The sequence below is a fragment of the Eucalyptus grandis genome, chromosome 8 (assembly GCF_016545825.1).
Source record: "Eucalyptus grandis isolate ANBG69807.140 chromosome 8, ASM1654582v1, whole genome shotgun sequence".
Taxonomy (NCBI): Eukaryota; Viridiplantae; Streptophyta; class Magnoliopsida; order Myrtales; family Myrtaceae; genus Eucalyptus; species Eucalyptus grandis.
Window position 1 is genome coordinate 49333573 of NC_052619.1, and position 13563 is coordinate 49347135.

Sequence of the window (13563 nt, forward strand, 5' to 3'; positions counted from 1 at the left end):
CAATCTTTGCTGATACAGAGTTAGCCATATAAAGCTTCTCATCTTCTTCAGCTTTCTCATAAGATGAGAACATGTGTTTATTTGCACATATGTGATTTGTGGCACATGTATCTAGCCACCAGCCATCAGTGTTCGACACCAGAGATGTTTCGAACATCACCACAGCAGACAATCTTTCATTAGTTGTAACCGGAGGTGTTGCCATCACAGTAGGCAAGGCTCGTTGAACTATCCCTCCAAAAACGAAGCCAAAAGCCATTTGTCCTGTACTGTTCTGAAAAACAGTCCCGGGCATACCAGTCATGTGACTTGTACCTGCACTACCAAAATTGGTGTTAGCCTAATGGCTCGTAGCATTGGCTACTACAAATTCAAACCCTGAGGGTTGAACATCTTCCATAGTAACGGTCGGATCGACCATAGGAACATCTCCTGAAACATTATGAACATTGAATGACACTTGATTGTTTTCTGTCATCTCAATAATCTGACAAGAACAACAAACAGTGAGTGAGCTAATCGCCTTAAGATTGTTGGAAATTAATCCAGAGAAAGCAAACTGTTTGTTGTAATCAGAATATCAATGTAAAGAAGACGATAACAGTTATATAATATTCTTCTTTTCATGTAAACTTACAATCTTGAAGAAGAATAAAATAAGATATCACTGAAAAAATAATATAAAATTGGAGGTGAGGTACGGATAACCGAATCTCCTTAAGGCGATTAGTTCCTACCAATAGTGCTCCGCAAATTCACGAACTATGCCTCCCAAGATACAACACCTCGAACCTATTTAGATTAGCACTATGCAAACATGGCTCGGCCGAACCGTTCAATTGAACCAGCACACCCAGAAAAACAGAAAAGTATATCAAAGCCTTTTTGGAATCGAGTCGGAAAAACCAAAAACGAAAGACTTTATGAAGCTCTATGCTCCCATCTATTTATAGAGATTTTTAGTTCATGTATATAAGAGATACATGAATTAAATAGATGCATGTATCCACGAAATTCATGAATCAAGAGATATATAAATTCAAGAGATTTATGAATCCAGAGATACATGAATTCAAGAGGTTCATAAACTCAGTAAATACATGAACTGAAAGATACATGACTCTAGGAAATTCATGAATTCAATAGATACATAAATAGAAAAGTTTAAGAAATTCATGAATCCAAAAGAGATACGTGAACAAAAAAAACGTATCTTAATTTATTGGCTTTCGTTGATCCATTAACTATAATTACAACACAAAAGGGCTCCAAGATCTCAAGCTGCAGCACCAATTCAAGGACCCAGGTCCGAACCTTGAACCAGAAAGGAGGAGCGGAGGTCATCCTGACTGAGGATGAGGACCAGCAGCAGCTTCAACAGCTGAACCAGCACATGGATGCGTTCCCAGATAGTGGGGACTTTTCGGTACCAAATTGCGACTTCTTTTATTTTTTGGTCGAAGATTTTGGGACTTAATGTGTTACAATTTGGGTGTGTGCTCTGTTTTGGCCTGTGAACTAATCTCTCTTTCCAGGCTTGGTAATGACCTTTCGGAATGAAACTCCGCATAGGAAGCTTCGTTTCATTCGTTTTTTTTTCCATCTGTTATTCTTTTGTTGCGGTGAGAGGAATTGTTCTTTACAACTGTTTTTGTTCTCTGGGTTTGCTTGTGCATGCAGATTTGTGTTCTAAAAGTGAACATACACTGTAATGGCTGTAAGCAGAAAGTGAAGAAAATCTTGCAGAAAATTGACGGTATTACTCCTTTTTCAGTTCCAGTCCTCTTTATTCAATCTTTTTTTTCAAGCCCCTCTCTCTCTCTCTCTCTCTCTCTCTCTCTATTTTAGTTAGATTTTATTATAAAAAAAAAAAAAAGTAGTTCCTTCCCGTCCTATTTTAGAAAATCTCAGTTGATGTATACTTATCACATTCAATTAAAAAAAAAATGCTTGGTTGATTTTTCCCCTTGTTTCTTTTCTTTTGGATTGGTGTGTTACAGGGGTGTACACCATCAAAATAGATGCAGAACAGGGCAAAGTGACCGTTTCCGGGAACGTAGACCCAGCTCCACTCATCAAGAAGCTCATATCAGGCAAACATGCAGAGCTTTGGGGCGCTCAGAAGTCCAACGACCAGCTCAAGAACATGCGAATTGATAATGGCAAAGGTGGAAACAAGGGCCAAAAGGGCGGTGGCGGAGTTGAAGGAAACAACCAGCCTAAGGTTGGTCAGAACCTCCCGAACCAGCAGCAGCTTCAACATCTGAACCAGCAGCAGCTTCAGCAGCTCCAGCAGATGAAAGCGTTCCAAGATCTCAAGCTGCCCCAATTCAAGGACCTCAAGATGCCCTCCAAGGACCCGGGTCCGATCCTGAACCAGAAAGGAGGAGGGAAATTCATTCTGCCTGAGGATGAGGAATTCACTGATGAAGAGTGGGATTATGATGAAGATGATGATTTTATGGATGATGAGGATTTTGATGATTATGATGATGCCTACCACCAAGCACCCAACAAGACGAAGCCAATGATGGGCAATGGCCAGATGCCCAACATGATGATGCTAAATGAGATGATGAATAGGAATCATGCCCAGCAGCTCTTGAATGCTCAAAAGGGTGGGGGAAATGTTGGAGGTAGCGCTGGTAATTATGGCAAGAAAGGTGGCGGTGGTGGTAAAAATGGTGCAAGAACGGGGGTAATGCCAAAAATGGTAACCATGGCGGTAACCCTAAAAACAAGAATGGCAGCGGCGGCAGTCCCAGTGGCAACATCAATGGGAACGGCGGCAAAAAGGGTGGAGGAATGGAAAATGGGTTCCTCCACGTGGGTGGTGGTGCTAATGGAAGTGGTGGTCAGATGGGTGGTATGAAGATTCCAATGGGTCATATGGGCAGCATGCCAAGCAATTTCCCGGCTGTCCCAGGCCTCCCAGATGCCTCGCTGGGCAGCGGCGGAAGAGTGGGCGGAGCCAATGGCTACTTCCCTGGGGCCAGGGCGGAAGCCATGCCCGGAAATCCTTACCACCACCAGCAGCAGCAGCAGCAGTACCTAGCCCTTCTGATGAATCATCTGAAGGCTATGGGCGATGCGGGGTTCCAGCCCATGATGTACGCGTGGGCGCCAACAGCTATCAACTACATGTGGCCGTACCCTTACTTGTACCCGGGGCCATATGCCGGCTTGTGCCCGTGCCCATGCGAGGAGTCACCCGACTCATTCAGTGATGAGAACACATCAAGTTGCAATGTGCCGTGAGAGACTTTGCTGCCTGCTTATAGATAGAGTTGCTGCTGTTGAAAGTGGGGTTTTGGTCTTAAGAGTTCGTGGTGGTAACTGAAAATCTCATGCTATATCACACTTGCTGATGGGTTTTCTATCTCTTTTTGGCCTTCTTCCTTCTAAAATTTTAGTTTCCTCTTCCTTTCCCCTTGCCCTCATATCCTAAGCCAAAAGATGTAGGGTTATTAAATCTGTAATAGAGATAAAAGGTAATGTAAGTTTCAAGGGAGGGAGGTACTTTGAGAGATACGTATGGTGGGTGAGTGGGTGGGATTAGTGGGGCCTTTTCTTCCTTCCTCTCTTTTACTTTTTAATCTATGAGATGTTAATATGTGTTTATATATATGCTGGAGACATAATAAAATACGAAGGACAGAAGAAAAGGTGACACCAAAAAAAGGTGCCCCATCTTCCTCGCCTCAGAATCTCAAATGCCCCACTTCTAGACAATCACATCAGATCTTTTGCTCAAATTCATCTGGAAACCAGATTGAAATCTGCCCTTTGCACTTGCACCCTCTGCATCTGCACCCGCACTCAACTACACCTCCTCCACTTCCACTCCTAGAAAAACCCAAAAGAAAGAACAGAGAAGAAGGAAGAGGAGGAGAGGAGAGATTGCAGATGGATGTCTGTGCGAAGTAGCCATCACTTTTGCATTTCAATTGATTGGACACTTACTTTTTCCTTTAAAAGATTAAAATTTCAAAAAGAACCTCACACATGGCCTTTCTAGAATCATCCCATTGCTTGTGCATGAGTTTCACACAAGACAAATGGATCAAAGAAAAGGTATTGGGTATTGACAAGTAAATTTGGCATCCTTAAATATGGCAATGAGAACGTAAAGGAACAGTGTAAACTTATCGGCCAAGAGATTTGTAATGATTAAATGATACTACTTGGGTTGTAAACTTATCGGCCAAGAGATTTGTAATAATTAAATGATACTATTTGGGTTGTAGGCCCTGGCTATCTTTCTTGACATTATCTTGTTTTCCTTTCTTTAGAAAGAAAAACATCAATCAATTTCTTAGGCCAATTTATGTGTCATGCATCAAAGGCCTCATTTGCGATGTACCAACTTTAGGGAAAAGTACCAAAAAAAAGATCTTAAAAATATTATGTTTGTACTAATTTAGTCATAAATCTTTCAATTTGACTAATTTAATCTTGAATATTTTCATATTAGTATCAATTCAGTTTATTCGGCCAGTTGAGGCCAGTAATTGCTGATGTGGGCGCCGGTTGTCATATATAATATGTCTAGTGCTGATGTTGATATTTTTTAAAATTTTTAAAATTTTGTTAATATTCTTTCTATTTTTTTTCTTTCGTTTCTTTATTATTATTATTTTATTTTTATTTTGTCATTTTTGACAGCCCTTGCCCAAGCCCTCGCTAGATATGGGCAAGGGCTGCTTCGTCCAAAGCTGGCGGCCCCGCGAAAGGCATATGTAGTTAAGCATATATAGCATCATATCCGAGCATTGCATGGACGTGATTTTTCATTTTTCTATAACGGGAATATGTATTTAAGTTTAAATTGTAATGTGTATTTTAGTATTAATTGTTCATTAATTGTATCCTATTTCATATGTACCTTGCTCTTTTAAATACAATAAAGGTGAAACTTTTAGTCATATTATAATATCAATGTTAAATATAGTGACTCGATAATAATAAGAAAATTCCTAATTGTTGTTGTTATATGATGAAAAGATATCTTATATAATCAACTACATTATCGTAGTATTGTGAGAAAATAATGAAAAATTTTCGTTACTCTATTTGTATTATAATTATTTCGTCACTATTTTCTTTTGGACCCCATTGCTTGTTGGAAGGTGAATTGGAAATGATAAATGAATTGTGCTCTTTTGGCCCTTGCAATATTGTATTTTACCACATTCAATGACCCTAGGGAGCACCTAGGGTGGTGTTGATTTGAAGTGAGAATTTGCCAACATTCAGACTCTCTTTAGTGTAAAATCAGTAATCCTTACTTGTGTGGAAGAAATTATTCAATAACTTTTTGGGATATGAGGTGTGTAAGCATTGATATGTTAAAATAAAGAATGCAGTCCTATTAGGTGCCCATTAGGAGACTATTGCGGACAGCCCTCACACATGAAAACACCCGTCTCCCTCCTACTGGAGGCTCCTCAACCAGCCTGGGAGGAAAGAAGCCCCGATTGAGGAGCCTCAAAAGCTCATATCTTTTGAAAATAAAATTAATTGACCAAATTATAGTCAACGGTACTTTTTTATTGTCGTAGTTTTAGCATATTTTTCAGTGTTGAAAAATATGCATAGATTGATTTGTTTGCCTTGAAAGCCTAGCTGGTCGGCTTCTTTGGAATTATTTCTTTAAAAGAATTAAATAAGCAGCGAGAAAACCAATACTAATAAGGCAAATTTATGGATTAGAATTATACTTATCATTACATGGGGTATTCCCAGATCAGATATTTTTGTTTATATTAAATGAGATGACAAAATTACATTTTCGGAATTATAATGCGTTATTTCTGGTCAAAGACATTGAAATGCATCGAACTTTCTTTTTTGGGAAAGGCCTAGAGAGAAGATTTATAAATTTACCCGATATAACTTCCGTTAGACGTGACCTACCAAATTAATTATAATCTCTCTTGGCCCAGGTATATTAGGTTTATTAAAAATCTCATACTCCATTGTTCGACATTGATGATTGATGCTTCACTATGGCAATTATTATCAATGTTGAGCATTGGTGGGTAATCAATTTATCCTGAAATCATGTAAAATTATGTCATAATCCTATTTGATGAAATAGCACGAAGAGTTGGATTTTCTTTGAATAACTCATTATAGGTATGGACATTCTCGAAATCCCTCGGAATTATCTTACACCGACTTTTTATAACAGTAAATGTAAAGTTAAGCGATACAAAGATGATTATATAACCTTTTGCTTTTTATTTAAAAATAAAATAAAATGAAAGTGTGACATCTTGTATATTGTATGAAATAGAAAGATAGGTGGTTGGACACCTGAACTTTACCAACGATCAACTTTAGAAGATGCGAAATTTGGGATTTTCAATCACGGCGAGTCTCATTTCTCAACTAAAAGATTAACCAAGTGTCCTTAGTGTTTCAATTGCATATAAGTGTCAATTTAGCATAAGCCTACATAATTATTCCTTTAGATTTCAAAATTTAAAAGAAAAAAATTAAAAAATTATTATTATTTCGTTAGTTTGTTATCTTATTTTAGATATTAGATTCGGGGGCAATAAGAAGAGATCTCGAGTCTGGTCAAAGAAATTTCGATTCATTCGAGGTTTTTCTATTACTATTTTTTTGAAAGAGAAAATAGGACAAAAAGGCCGTCTTTATCCACCACGAAATCGGGTAATCAGGGAGGCAGTTTTTTTTTTAAAAAAAAGAAGAAGAGAAAATCCTCCTCCCCCATTCTCGCTTGATCCTCACTTGAGATCACCATTGTTCATCGACTTTCGTCGACGTCTCCGCGTGCTTCGCCATCGCCGCTTCACCTCTCGTCGCTCTCAGTTCGGCCGCCACGAAGAGCGTTCTCTCGGCCTTGTGATTTCAGCTAAGAACCGCTTCCTCGATAAGGTAACACTCCCGTTCTGTGATGCCCTATTCTAGCCTAGGGGAACGGGTTTTTGCACCAAAATCGCATCATGAACTTGTCTCTGATTATAGGCTGGTTTGAACACTAATCACTATCCTTTAATGTCATGATGTCTGTTTTGGGGTCACTGGACTCGATTGCTGATGCATTGAAACTATTTGTCAAACGCCTCTCACTCCATCTTTTCTCTACTCTGTGCCTGTATGTTCTCGGGGTAACCAATGGCATTTGTTGGCTTGAGTGGATGATGCTGTACCCACGACCTGAGCGTCGACCATTGCGTGCATCTACACCAGTTTGCTTATGACGTGCCCTTTTTTGTTATTTGCTTGTTTTGACAATGCCATGTATGTGTGAATTAATGTGATGTTTGGAGTGAATGAGGATGGATGATGGCCTGAGTGGGGGTGACCGATGAATCCGGTGGTGGTTCGGTGGTGGGCGTACGGCGATGTTTTTGTTGCTGATGATGATGATGGTGGTCGATGAATGATGTTTTTTGTTTTTTGTCTTCGGCGGTTTGGGCTTAGTGTGTTGAATTCTAGGCAGGAGGACGGAGACGACTTGGGTGCGTTTGGGAAGACTTTTGGAGAAAGTCCTTGAGAAAATGTAAAGATCTTTGAGCTAAAAGGGTTTTGGAAATGCAAATAGTGTTTGGTAAATCGTATTTGTGAAAGTCCATTGCAAAGTATATTTGAGCAAAATAGTGTTTGGACAAATTAACTTTACAAAAGACTTTATTATTAAAAAAAGGAAAAAATGAGAATTGGTTGATTACCGCCGGCGAGGGCGGGCGGTCCGGTGAGGGACAGGCAGGCGGTTCGGCGAGGGGCAGGCGGCCGGCGAGGGTTGCCGCGCCGGCGACCCCGATCGCAACCAGATCGCGCGATCTGGGTTGCCGGAGGTCGCGCAGCCCAGATCGGTCGCGGCGACCTCCGGTGACCCAGATCTGCGTGTGATTTGTGTCGCCGGAGGTCGCGCGGCCCGGATCTGGTCGCGGCGACCTCCGGTGACCCAGCTCTCTGCCGGGGGTCGCAGTGTCGCGGGGTTGCGCGGTCCGCGACCCGGATCGGGTGGTTGCCGGAGTTGCAGCGGTCGCGGCGACGCGACAACCAGGGGGTCGCCGAGGTCACGCGACTGGCCGCCGACGATCGCCGTGACGCACGGGTTTTTGCCGACCTCTATCCAGCTCGTCGCCAGGCCATGGGCAGCTCCGCGCAACTTCGTCGGCCATCCTCAATGAAGAAGAAGATGAATAGTAACGAGGACAAAACCGGAGAAACGAAATGTTAGCGAGGACATTTGTGGAAGAAATTTTTTTTACTTACTCTCCCTCAGCCTTCCGAGAAGGCCGAATGCCCAAGGCAGCCCCCAACCTGCCTTGGGCTTTCAGCCTTGGGAAGGCTTGCCTTTGGCAAAGGCAAGTCAAAAAAATTTTGCCAAACACTGATTATTTGGCCCAAAGGCCTTTAGGGGGCTAAAGATCCTTGGCAAAGTGGTTGCCAAACGCAGCCTTACACGGGTCCAGGAGGACGGACACGAGGGACGCTTGAACTTTTCTGGAAAGTCTATCTTGGTGTATCAAGATAGTCTTTACAAAAAAATCTCAATTTAACTAAAAAGATTGTCAACATAAAGCATCCTGAAAACAAGGCCTAAATCTAATGGGAGTACATCCATCCATGGCGAGGCTGCTTGTCCAGTGCAACGAAACTTGTGGCTTTGACTTGATCATCCAATCCTTTTAAAGGCTGCCACTTTTCCACTTGGCCATCAGGGTAGTTGGGTTCTTTAGGGACATGCGAGACGTCAACCTTACTAATCGGATTGTTCGGGCAATGTATATACTCCTCGGTCACGTGGTGGATCTTCATCTCCCCTTCCAAACTTCCAAACCTGCAGGATGTGTGATGGTTTATTGTGGGCATTGCTTATAAGCACATTTGATGCGATGAAACTACTCTTGCAACTTAGCTACTTGACCTTTTCTTAGATCTCCACGTAGGACGTCGAATCTGAATAGCCCTAATTTATAAGAAGGTAGCATCTTTTGAAGGTTGTCGTACTAACGGACTATCCTTAAGGGGTAATATGAAGTCCTTCTAGAAAATCCCAATAATAGGATAGGATCGTACACTTCACAGGTAAAGCGCACTTAAGAGGATTTGGCCCATTGCCACCATTGGATTTGTTCTATAGAAAGACACCTGGTAACACATCCATAGGCAAAAGGGTTGCTTAGGTATGCAGCCTTACCTTGGAATGAAATTCTCGATTGGGTGAGTATACTAGGTGACTTTGAGTTTTTGAGTTTTTGCATGGGAGAACCTAAATCTTTGAGGTGAGACACAAACCATGTGTAAAATACCAATAAGTGCTTGAAGATTTTCTTTTGTTGATCTTAAATTAGTTAAGTGATAAAAAGGTCTTTTCTAAAATCATGTTGAAACCAAAATCATATTGGTAAAATTCTATTTGATGCACATCTTTCTGACTATGTGAACCAACAAAAGGTATAAAGGTGTCCTGCAAGTTGGAAATATAATAAAATCGAAGAATGCTAGAATGAACACCTCAGTGGATTGGGAACCTAATTCTCATGGAAGGTTTGAAAAGTGGTCAATCAAAGCAAATATTTGCATTACTTTTCAAAACCTTCTCAATTTTGACCCTATTGATTCCTAAAAAATCCACTAAGTCGATCCTAACAGTGGCTCAACTAATGTGTTAGAGGAGTGGATAACAATGGTGACTTCTTACTCCTCATAGGTTGGGGTTGATTTATATCGACCGAAGATGAATGTTGGAGTTGTATGATTCTAGAAATGCGTTGGGGCTTGTACCATACTACTTGATAATCATACAACTCCAACATTCATCTTTGGTGGATATGAATCAACCCCATACCATTTATGAGGAGTACGAAGCCGCCTGATATCCGCTCCTTTGACACATTAGTTAAGCCATTGTTAAGATCGAAATCTGCAAGCGCCTTAGAAAATTTTATAGGAATCAATATGGTTGAAATTGTGAAGGTTTTAAAAAATAATACCAATCTTTGCCCTTTATTATTTTTTATTGACAAATTTTCGAATCTGGTTCCCAATCCGCTATGGTGTTCATTCTAGCATTCTTTGGTTTTGTTATATTTTCAACTTCTAGGACGGCTTTAAACCCAGTTCACATTATTAAATAGATGTGCGTCAAATGGAGTTTTATCGACATGATTTTGGTGGAGATATTTTTATCACTTAACCGATTTAAGATCAACAAAAAGAATCTTCAAGCGCTTGTTAGTCTTTTTTACATAAGATTTGTGTCTCACCTCAAAGATTTGGGCCCTTCCATGGGCATACTCAAAGTGATCCAATATACTCGCTCACTGGCAAAATTCATTCCAAGGTAGCGTTTCATACCTAAACAACCCTTTCGCCTATGGATACATTACCTCAAGTGTCTTTCCATAGAACAAATTCAATGGTGGCCCTTGGGCCAACAAGGATCCACTACTTTTCTTCAAGTCACTAGCTGTATCAAGGACACCCCAAATGAATATGCATAAGCTTTGAGCTTCCTCCTGTTTAAGGCATACTATGAATGCAAGTAGTTGCATTTGGTAGATTTATATCAACAAAAGATAACATAACAAATATATGCACAGAAAGGAAATAATTGAACTCAACCATTAGTGATATTAAATTAGACAAACCATATGCATGATAAATAGCCTTAACCAATAAATCTCATTACTTGAGTAGATACATGAGTATATGTATCAAAAACAAACTTTGCAAGTCCTAAATCTGCAATGTGGAATTAGTATGTCAACTTTTATAATCTACATCCAAATAGTGTCACGATAAATCCCATTACTTAAATTCTGCATTAAAGGTTCATCATGACTCCAAAAATAGCTATAGGATGAAAAGTCAATTATTTTGTTTCACGAATGATTTCATAAAGAAATTAACTTTTGTAGCCCAAAGATCTTTTGTTGTTTCCCTTATTTTTTACTTATATCGGGGACAATGGAGAGATGCAAATTGCTTTTCAAGATATGAAGTAAATCGGTAACTTAAGGAACTATGTAGATAATGTGATAGTGAATTTAATAGACAACCTAGATGATCAATATTATCATGTGATTATTGAACAATTGCATATTATAACTTTGCATCAAAATTGAATTCTAGAAGAATATTAGAAGCCTTGATGTCACGGTGAACGATTTTGGGATTGCTTGAGAAGTGAATCTGATAAAGATAAACTACAAAACTTATTATAGTAATAAGGTTTTAAAAAACATACTTACATTTCTCATGCAGATACATTAACCCTCTTATAGAACCAAATGCAACTTTCATCCTCGTAGGCCAAGCCAAAGTCGGGTGATCCTTCCTTAAATGACATTTATCAATTATAATAACTATAATGTTCTCAATCAGATTTTTTGCTCCAAAATAATCGAACATCCTATATTACCTATGCCAATGTATCTCAGCGGAGTTCAAGTTAGCTCGTTATAATAAGATTAATACCATACAAATGAGATTCCAACATGCTATTTGGAACAAACTCATATACTAGAGTGCTAGAAATGTAGTGACCAACCAAGGAAACAAAAACCGCTGGGGTTTGCTCTAGTGGCCACCTTTTTAACATGGAAGGAAAGGTGGGGGGCTCGAATCCCAACCTTCTCAGTGGGATAGGGTTGGGGACGATTTAATTTCACGTGTGAGTTTCAACCACCACGCCTTTTAAGGAGATAGGGTAAAAGTCTAAGAGTGAGAGTTAGAGTAAGGATAAGTAAGACTGACTAAAAAAAAAAAAAACCAAGGAAACAAGGTGTCCCTAATGGATGCGACTAATGATCTCGATCTCCGCTTGAATTCCATCTCCTTTAGTCGATTTCCAACTTTTTATTGCTAGATCGCAACTACTTTCCCACTCTTTTATGAACACAATAATGCAATTTTTGCACTTTGCATTATAAATAATACACTAATTCCCTCGTGAAATAAATATATGATAGCTTCCTAAAATCGAGTAGATGGTACCTTCATTTCTACTAGCATATTCCTACTTCTTGGTGCCAATAACAAATTCCTCACCATAGCAAACAATGATGACAAGATTCTCCCCCATGCCGACTCTATTCTCAAGAAAAAAAAACAATCATTAGCTTTTGGAACCACATAGCAGATTGGATAACAATTTCACATGGAGGTCTCCACAATCACAAATAGTTGATTAAAGAATTTGCTCTATTGTTGTCGTTTTGTGGAAAAAAAAAAAACCAACAAAACTAATCTAATCAATTAAGTCCTCATGATAGCATCGAATTGATTAAATAAAATCAAGTCCCACCACTATTTCACATTTCCTTCTCTATTACCAAAACCCCTTTTTCCCTTCAAGCCGAGCCCTAATTTTCCCTTTGCACCCTAATTTTATTGTCGGATTCCTAAATTTTTCCACCCAATTGAGCAAGGGAAAGAAGATGACAAACTTAAGTGAGTGATACTTACGAAGATGACTGGCAGATGACAGCAAAATTGTGACAACGAGTGAGCAATGGCGAGCGATTGATGAGACAGCAAACCGTTCGCGAGCGACGATTAGCCATTGAGGAGAGTAGTTCATATGCAATAATAAGAACTTGACAGGCCCCAATTTTGATCTACCTTGTGCGACATCGTTTTGGCCAAAGGCTATGTGATGTCATTTCTTTTGTTCCCGCCATGTAGGACGAAAAATTGACATTGTTTATGACGTCTATGTGGACTACGTTTAAAAAAGTATACCATGCCATTTTTTTTTAGTTATAAAAGCCACATAATCAATTTGACTGGAATCTCTAACTGATGGCATTTAAATAATCGTTTTTTTTCTCCAATTTGAAACTTAAGTGAGTTGACAGAAACTTTTAGCACAAAAATGAGTGTTCGTATATATTTTGGCAATTTTAGTATACTTCCCCTATCATTTTGTACATTAATCCAAAATTCATGAATCAATTGTGTATTATTTCACAAATGAATGCACTGTTTGTTAACACACACAAGCAGACATTTCGAAGGTGTCTCTGGTGAGCTTAGACAACATAGCATATATTTTGAGCTGAATTTAGATTTGATGTATTTGGTGGCAAAGTTGAGACTGAGCTCAGGCAGAGTTTCCAAAAACCGAAACCCCAACTAAGTATCAAATCTTAAATGCTTGAGCTGAGTCCAATCACGATGACATCAACTCAACTCGATTCCATATCATCTCTACACCGATTGAGACTCGGTGTACGAGACCGTTTGCTGTGTTAGATGATCCCTTGTGGTGCCGTGGTCGCCAATGGAGATGAGTTTGTCGTTTCAATAACCGACACTTTGTGGGAAGCTGTTCGGAGTAGCGCCACAAAAATGACTACGCTTCCCAAGGACAGTGCCCTGCTCAGCGTAATGAAGTTGTCAACCGGTCACCTGCAAACGAGCACAAGATCTTAGGAACGGTATACCCGTACCATTATCAAAACTTCACTCCTGAAGAACTCGAGCCAGTAGGGTACCTGGTTCTACATGGTCCTGCAATGTTCGCATGTGAGAGAGAGAGAGAGAGAGAGAGAGAGAGAGAGAGAGAGGGCCAAA

At 39.8% G+C, this 13563-nt stretch overlaps 1 non-coding gene across 1 annotated transcript; it reads left to right on the top strand.

The window, feature by feature from the left end:
* Window positions 1-1223: 1223 nt before the first annotated feature.
* LOC104417396 lies at window positions 1224-3379 on the top strand. Its single transcript, XR_001980005.2, has 3 exons — window positions 1224-1426; window positions 1681-1756; window positions 2001-3379. It is a non-coding gene; the product is annotated as a heavy metal-associated isoprenylated plant protein 33 (transcript).
* Window positions 3380-13563: the final 10184 nt, after the last annotated feature.